Source organism: Priapulus caudatus, unplaced genomic scaffold (assembly GCF_000485595.1).
Source record: "Priapulus caudatus unplaced genomic scaffold, Priapulus_caudatus-5.0.1 Scaffold309, whole genome shotgun sequence".
Lineage (NCBI taxonomy): Eukaryota > Metazoa > Priapulida > Priapulimorpha > Priapulimorphida > Priapulidae > Priapulus > Priapulus caudatus.
This window is the reverse complement of record NW_014577370.1, coordinates 93,524-102,952: the sequence shown is the minus strand read 5'-3', so window position 1 is coordinate 102,952 and position 9,429 is coordinate 93,524.

The window sequence follows — 9,429 nt, the reverse complement described above, 5'->3', positions numbered from 1 at the left end:
TGACTTACCATTTTAATCACTTTATTGAAAGGACCATGAGATGTGCTTTCCACTGACGTGCGAAGAGTAAGTGTCTGATAACTTTTTGACCCTCAAGAGGAGGGTTAAACATGGATTTGTTGACTGTTAACAAAGGACTGAACTGTGTTTGATGACCAGTACTTGTGTGATCGTGGAAGACTTTCACAGTGAAATTCTCCATGCAAAACTTATTTGAACAACGTTTATGTGCCTTAAATCATATATGAACTTCATTCTCTATATGAGATTCTGTACGTTGGGAATACAATATAAATAGCACTTGCGCAAACGTCCTGTTTTTGATTATGCCAACTATAAATAGGCCTACCTCGCAGGTGCCTGAGGTGGGTGGCTGATAGCACAGCATGGGCTAAACCATAGTTTTGATTATCTATTCCCTGCACCTAGTCAGTATGCACGCCATCTACCGGAACAGAGTGAGAAGAATGTCCCGGCAGGATAGGTCAAATGTATATTGCGCTCAAAAGTGCAGAAAGAATTACTTTCTTAACTTCAGTTTAACCAATCTTGAGATAAGTAATTGCAGAAATGAATCGTCAAACCTAGCAATGAAAATTTGCCAGTTTTGTACTGTCCTTGGCATAGCTCTCTCCGTCGACGTTACAGTAGTGTGCAATGTCGGGATATGGTGGAGCATGCTGGCTTGTGGGCACTGCAGAGCCCGATGATTGACTGTCAGTCGAAGTTTGTTGATCTTCCCCGACATTGAAAGAAATCTGTACGTTATGCGTGCGTCTGCTTTACTTCTGCCCGCCATCTTCGTCGAAAGTTTGGACGCCGCGTGGGGCGAAATCGGAATGTACATTTCAATCGATGACGTAACTGATACAGTAGCACGCCGCGTGGGTGTTATTTGTTTATACACAATTTAGTCTGAGTGACTCTCTCCCTATCTCTCCTCTCGCCCGCTCTCTCTCTCTCTCTCTCTCTCTCTCTCTCTCTCTCTCTCTCTCTCTCTCTCTCTCTCTCTCGCCCCCCCCTCTCTCTCTCCCACTCTCTCGCTCTCTCTCTGCAATAAAAAAAATGTTTGCTGAAATGATGTGTACGCAACTGCGTATCTGCATATCCGCGCTTAACAAAGGTGTCACTACGCACGACTTAAATGTTACGTTTATAACCGTAGCAACAGACCTCAGATGAGCCCAGACGCTCTGCGGCTGTTGTTTCTTTTACTAGTCCTGTGGACCAATGAACTAAAATGGTTAGTATCTAGCCCTGCTAATATTATAATCATAATGTCATGTAAATGCTACACAGTTTCACTGCATGCACGTTACTGTGCAGAAACTCACAGAAAGGTAGATTTTGTGCACAGTGACATGCGTGCNCGCCCGTAGTCACACATTCTTGTCACAGTGCGCCCGTAGTCACACATTCTTGTCACAGTGTGCCCGTAGTCACACATTCTAGTCATAGTGCGCCCGTAGTCACACATTCTAGTCACAGTGCGCCCGTAGTCACACATTCCAGTCACAGTGTGGATGTAGTTTCAACATTATTCATCTCGCAGATTGATCTCACCCAGATCATCCTGCTTGTATAATGTTTTTGTGTAATGGTGCATATATGCAGATATGATACATATCCCTCTTCTATATCTCTTCCTTTCTCTCTCCTTCCTTGTCTTGCTTTTCTCTCTCTCCCTCCCTCTTTCTCTCTCTCTTTCCCTATCCGTCTCCCTCCCCTGCTCTCTCACTCTCCCTCTCCCTCACTGTCTCCCTCCCCTGCTCTCTCACTCCTTCTCCCTCTTTGTCTCCCTCCCCTGCTCTCTCCCTCTGCCTATCCTGCTCCCTCCCCTGCTCTCTCTCTATAAGTACTCTCTCTCTTTCTATTCGTACTATAGTACTGTATGCTTTCTACTATATGTTCACTGGTGCACATTGCATTGCAGCACGCTGTACTGCGCGAAAGGCAACTATGAGTTCGGCGTGTCGCGCATCATCAAGAGCCTCGAGCCGTACCAGAAGAAGCTCGGCACGGACACGTGGTACTACGCCAAGCGCTGCTTCCTCTCCCTCATTGAGAACATGGCCAAGCACATGATCATGCTGCGCGACCAGGTGGTGCAGGAGTGCCTGCAGTTTCTCGACCACATTGAGAGTAAGTGTAAGCACGCAAGAGTAAGTACGCGCGAGCACGCAAGAGTAAGCGCGCGCGAGCACGCAAGAGTAAGTACACGCGAGCAGGCAAGAGTAAGTACACGCGAGCAGGCAAGAGTAAGTGTACGATGCACTGGAACGGAAATATTAAAAACTATATTATTTTTCATAATTATGTACTGATAGTATATACAATTTTGTAAACAATGTTTTATTATTTATCATACTCGTAATATATATATTTTAGATACTTTAGTCAAAACATCAGCTTTAGCTACATTCCTCTTTGAAAATAAAAAATTTACCTTTTAAAATGATCAGAATTGGTTGCTTTCAACATAGCCTGAAAATGCAGGAAATGCCATTTCCAGGCTCTAAATTTTAAAAATTTACTCCAGAACCCCCCCTCCCCCCCATCGGCTTCGCGATCACGCCTATAGCCATGCGTGCCTGCGGCACACACCATAACCGCCACTCTTTATATTATCACTGGGTGATCCTACACATTTTTCTGCAGTAACACATTTTGGGAGGCCACTACGGCCCTGAATACATTTGCAGAAAGTAGATTTGGGCTGTTACTTCTTTGTTTTTAAGATGAGTGGGATAATTGGTTATTAGAAGTGATTGTTCATTCTATTGCTGGTGAAAGCAAAATTGCCTTCAAAGTTCTTGTTGGTGCTCAATCAAAATCTGGCACGAAATACAATGCACAGAGTTTCTCATGTATAGATTCTAAGATTGGTACACCAGTCTGGTGAGTAACAGAATTAAATCTTATATGCCTGTAAATATATTAACCACAGCATTAATTAACTGAATCTTAAGGTATAATTTTTTCAATGTACAGGTCAAGGAAGGTCGATACCATGATGTAATCCAGATCCTAAATAACATGATACAAGGCCCGCATAAGGTAAAACCCTGTTATAATGGCACTTTTTTTAAATTAACTTACAGTCATCAAGTCCACAAGTTCATCAAGGTCACGACCTACCGAGTGTTAGAGGTTTTGCTGCTCCATATATTTGTTGCATAGTGTTAATGTGTTAATTATGGCTTCTATGTTTCTTCCAGTCGAGGGCAGCATTTTCGCTTCTCGCTTACTGTAACTATCAAGCCCAGGACTTTGTCATGGCATCGGACATGTATGAAGCTCTTGCCAACCTGTATCCAGAGATACCAGAATACAAGTATAAATGTTACTCTTTGGCTATTATGTATTCTATTATCTCAGCTTGCCTGCATACACGCTTACTGATGTACATGCAGGCTCATGGAGCTGATAATATATATTTATCCTCATCTATATCTATTAGCCACATGTGATGGGTGTAATACGTTGTAGTGGTAATTAAAATAGCTTTTATTCGGACTAAGGTGTTATGCGTATAACTAACTTATGCAGACATAATGACTATAAAACGTGTTTTTATTATCACTGATCAGTCGGCGAACCAGTCTAGTGTCTGTTTTACCAAGTTAAATAACTGAATGAGATGAGCAGGTGTATATATATCATAAACATCTTCATTTTAGTTTGTTACTTAAATTTTGCTTGTAAAGCACCAAAGTTGTGGAATTTCTTTATGTTAGACACAATGGATTTTGTTACAATGTTAGCTGGCTCAGAACTAAGCACAGGTCTTACAAACCATGTGCAGGTCACTTGGTACATAAGTACTATATTGCTCTAACATTTTATCTTTCAGACTCTACTATGCTCAGTCTCTTTATAAGCAAGCTTTCTATGATACTGCCATGAAAGCTGCCTGCCAGATCGACAACCAAAGTTTCCAGGGCCAGGTAATTCACACTTACACGAAGTGGATGTTTGTCCATTAAAACATGTATCTCTTTTTGTTTTTAGTCTAATCATAGATTTCTATCCAGGAGTTGCAGTAGCTTCTATTATGGATTGTTAACGTGCCATCTGTACTAGCGTATAAGCAAATGCCACAAGAGAGCATCTAACTTGCATGTTCTACAAAAATGGTATTCTGTATAATTAGGGCAATAAGTTATTTGAATAAAGTTAGTTTAGAATATTTATAGCTGCGTATGTAGTCTATGTATTCTATAATAGATATATCTTGTAAATTATCATCTGCCACATTCTGAATCATGCTTGTTGTCAAGGTTACTAAGCTGCAGTCATGCATTAAGTATGGTGAAGAAGATTATGCAGCCACGAAGAGTTACCTTGACCAGTGTCCAGCTGATGACCCCGACACAAACATCAACCTTGCCTGCTTGCTGTATAAGGTGACGTCTGAGACTGTTAACTGGTGACAATTTAATTATTTTTTTAATGCTTTCAAGAAGAGGTTCAGTAGATGCGCCCTATTCATTGCAAATGCAGATTGAAATTGCTTTTGGAACCTCCAAAATGAGTTTGTGAGTCAAGAAGCTTAGTCGATACCGGTGATAATGTAATGGAGATTATATGAGGAATGCCTCCTGCCTGCACTCTCCCAGTCGATTCTTTCCTTGTCAGAGTGTTCTGAGTTTTATCCATTACACCGATCGTTACCATGTTTACTGACTACCCCCTCAGGAGCAGAGATACATCGAGGCCTGCGCCAAGTTCATGCAGTCGATGCAAGTCCTCGGTTACAAGCCCCATCTGTCGTACAACATAGCGCTGTGCCACTACCAGACGAAGCAGTACGGACAAGCTCTGAAGCACATCGCAGACATCATAGAGCGAGGCATACGCGAGCATCCAGGTGATCACGCCCTCGCCTGTCGTTGACTACTGCTGCAGTTGCACAAACGCAGTGCGTCGAGTGCGAGTGGTTCTACATTATGTTATTACGTTATATTATTCGGTCGTCTACAGATGTTTCCCGAAACGGGTGCCGTTGTAGAGAAGTTTGGAATTCGTCACACTGCTCTCTTGTTTCAGAGTTGAGCGTTGGCATGACGACAGAGGGCATAGACGTACGGAGTGTTGGTAATACGGCTACTCTCCATGAGACAGCTCTCATTGAAGCTTTCAACTTAAAAGCCGCCATCGAGTATCAACTTAAGAATTGTAAGTGTCCTATCGTAGCCTTGAAATCCCCTAGATTCACTTATCATATGTAGCTTTGTTAGCTCTTAGAAATCAACATAGAACGTAACATAGGGTAGTGCAGTAGATCTGTGTCTTGTGGAGATGGTCTAAGCCTTGGCTATACACACCTAATTTACTGTTATATTTTTGTCTGTTTTCACAATATTTTATGTTTACCCATGTAACTAATATCTAACATAACTATAACTGGCTATAACTTTCTGTTGAGATGCTATTTGTGTTGCTATGGAAACGTGCAGTTGAGGATGCTGCAGAGGCTCTGACTGACATGCCCCCACGGCAGGAGATGGAGCTGGATGCTGTGACTCTTCACAATGTGGCACTAATGAACATGGAGAAAGATCCCACACAGGGATTCCGGAAATTCCAGTATCTTCTGCAGCAGGTGCACGTGCATGTTTGTATGTGTGTGTGTGTGTGTGTGCGTGTGCAAGTGCACGTGCGCGTGCGAGTGTATGTATGCATGTGCGTGTGCATGCATATGTATTATGTACATGTGCGTGTCCATGCGTGCGTGTCTGGATGGGTTTGCACATGTATGTGTGCGTATAGATGCTAGTTATACTTCGAAATGCCTATTTAAACTTAGTAGGCACTAGTTGCAGCTAGTATTGAACAGGCATGGCCAGTCAACACATGGCATATTAACTATAACTAGCAGGAGGAATTGGCGGCAACTCATAACGAGTTGTAACGTTGGTCGCTCCTCAGGAAACTTTTCCCGCGGAGGCATTTGGCAACCTGCTGCTACTCTACTGCAAGCACGAGTACTACGACCTGGCTGCGGACACTATGGCTGACAACGCTGACCTCACCTACAAGCATCTGACCCCGGTGAGATGGCTGTACGCCTGCGACCGTATGCACCAGGCCTCGCTCAAGAGTCCTAAGGGTGGAAACCTGTCTCGAGTGCTCGCCCCTGAGTGTCTTGCTCCCGATTCTCGTATCATTGAGTCTTTTACTGTAAATCTCTTTACCCCAGTCTTCTTCCCAGGAGTTCAACCCCCTGATTCCTAACTCCCTTAGATATTACCCCTAGGTTTCTATTGCTAAAGCATTATTATGAAGAACTAACCCATTTTCTTTACCCCCGAGGACCCATATAGAGTGCTAATCTTTGCACTCTAATACCTAAATATTTGTCTGATTGTATGTGCGTGGTAAATAAGCCATGCAGGTATGTCATAGACTGGGTAGTACTCAGACATGCTGTAAGATTGATTAGCAGATGTGTTAAAGGGATACAAACCCTAGAATTTTAGGGTATATTATGATAGTAAGTGCATAAATAATGGTATATACCTACAAATTTCTATAATCATGCATTCACATTTGTCATAAAACAACAGCGAGTTTCGAAATCTTCATTTTTTGCTGCTGACATGACACCCAGCGATTGTACTGCCACCCTGACAAAGTTGCACTTTTTCCGATTTATTTTGCACGTTACAGATCGAGGGCTAATCACAAAAGTGCAAGTATATTTATACCTAACTGCTATTTAACCGAACAATATTAATTTTTGGACAAATTCGTCCATATTATAGCGGAATCTAAAAGTTATTTATAAGATATTGCAATCCTTTTCCTCTTAAATTATTCAATAAGAAACACCCTCGGTCTGTAGCCTGCAGCCGAAAAGCTACAATGCGCAGGTCGGATAGTAGTGGGGCCACCGTCGTTGTAAGCAACGATACAGCCGTTAGTTTTCAAATATTTTTAACAAATATTTTAATGAATATTGAACAGTGAAATTTTTTATGTAGTGTAATTTAATCCTATTTTAACTGAAAATATGCAAGGAACCCTAGGGTCAAGTATCCCTTTAAGGGTTACCAGCCTGGCCATTGTTTTACCCGCCTCCCTGACTGCTCGACTGTCTGAGATTTGACTGTTCCACAACCTGAATGTCTCCATGTTCTACCAGACGCATTGCCTGCCACTGCACACCTGTACGTACTGCTCTTCCTTCCTTTCATAGGATGCTCCTCTCGTCATCGGCTTCAGAAATACTGGTCGCGTAAGTAACCTGCTTCCGTGCCTTGGTCTATGGTTCCTCCTGTTTTATGGCTCGTGTTGTCTGTCTTGCGCACACGATCTCTTGCTCCCCCCTGCTCTCTTTCTCTGTCTCTCTCTCTCTCCCTCTCTCTCCCTCTCTCTCACTCTATCTCTCTTTGTCTCTCTCCCTCTCCCTCTATCTCTCACTTGCTCTATCCCTTACTCCCCATGTTCTTGGAATTGTAACTATGCAAGGTGTACCTGGACCTTTATTTTTACAATTGATAATTGTAATGTATGTATAATTATAATTAAGGGGGAACATTAGTCTAGAATTTGAACGTACATTATGATACCTATTGCATGAAAAATTATGTATGACTAAGTGCAATCCTGCTTAGCTTATAAAGAAGAAACCCTCTTGCTCGCTGGCTGAAAACTGGATTGGTCCAACTTTGTTTGAGCAGCACAAATAATGGTGCACTGGGTGTTGTAAGCAAACGATCGCCAAACAGTTTTTGCAAAATTTGGTAAAACATTTTACACAAATTTTCGTGATAATAGAAAATATACGTAATAGTGAAGAACGAAATCTTTCATGTACAATTTGGACACGATATAGCCGAGATCTTCATTGAATCTACACTAATGTTTCCTTTGATAATTATAATTGTATAAATAGTTGTGAGCCATACTGTGAAGCTGAATCTAATTGGTATCATGTTCGTTCTTGCTGCAGTATCTTTATGCATTCCTCGATGCCCTCATTACGGGACAGGCATCCCCCGAGGAGGCCTACAGAAAGTTTGACGAGATGGCAGCCAAGCATACAGAGCAACTGAGAAAACTCACTAAGCAGGTGAGGTGCAGTCGCACTCTTACGGTCACATCGTCAACGATTCTGTGGAGCTGTGACGTTGAAGTTGTCCCAAAAGGTTTCTTGCTCATGGTCGGTAAACGTCGCTCATCATTCGTTATTATGATTGCTGGCGGTTGATTTACAGGTGCAAGAGGCTCGGCAGAACCACAATGACGAAGCTGTGAAGAAGGCCGTTAATGAATATGACGAGTCGCTTGAGAGGTATGCTAACGGTCGTCACCATCCATGTTTCTTATACACATGTGGGAGGCTCTCTCGCAGAATATCACCCAGCACGAGTTGTAATAGGCTGTGTGTGGCATAGCTGTGAGTATATTTCACAGCTTTCCTCTGAACGTCCTTTGTGTGGGCTGGTGATGTATAAATAGCAATAGGGGTTGTAGTTGGAAGTGTTCCTCCTTCATCCGCCAAGTACATCCCTCTCACTTTCTCCTACCTTCCGCAGATATATCCGTCTGCCTCTCCTTCCTTCTACAAATACATCCCTCTCACTCACTCTTCCTCTGCCTTATACATATCTATAAATCTTCCTCTCTCTAACGTTCTACAGGTCTGTCCCTCTCACTCTCCTATATTCTACAACTACATCCCTCTCACCATTTCCTTACAGGTATGCCCCTCTTCCTCTCCTACATTCTACTAATACATCCCTCTCCCTCTCTCCACATACATATACATCACCCTCCCTCTCCTACATTCTACTAATACATCCCTCTCCCTCTCTCCACATACATATACATCCCTCTTCCTCACCTACATTATACTAATACATACCCCCTCACTCTCTCTGCAGGTACTATTCCGGTGCTGATGCAGCAGGCGAAGATCTTACTGGGATCTGGGAGAACTACCAGCAGGTGGAGAAGATCTTTCGCAAGTCGCTGGAGTTCTTGCAACGAGCACGACACGTGGAAGTCAACGTCGCGCACGTTCTCTTCATGCAGGAGGCGCAAGGTTCAAGGAGGCGACCGGATTCTACGAGCTCGATCGTTAAGATAGGCAACTCTCTACTAGTGACATACCCAAAGTGATGCGCACCCATAGCTATGGGGGTCGTCCGCTGTATCGACGCACGCATCGCTAGGGATGTCTAATTTCCCCACGCGAGGTAGATCTGCGGTACTCGGCTCTGGTTGGCTATATTTTCAGTTTGGCAAATTTTGGTTTGTATATGTCGTAGGAATTCAGGGGTTAAGGTGGTGGTGGAGGGAAATAAGGGTTATAATAATTGAAGTTCGTACTGTAGATGAATGTGCGAACGAGAATGCAATTAGGTGAACCGCCTTTTGCCAGTGAACGTCAAAGAGCGTGTGATCACGTGGCCCTCAAAG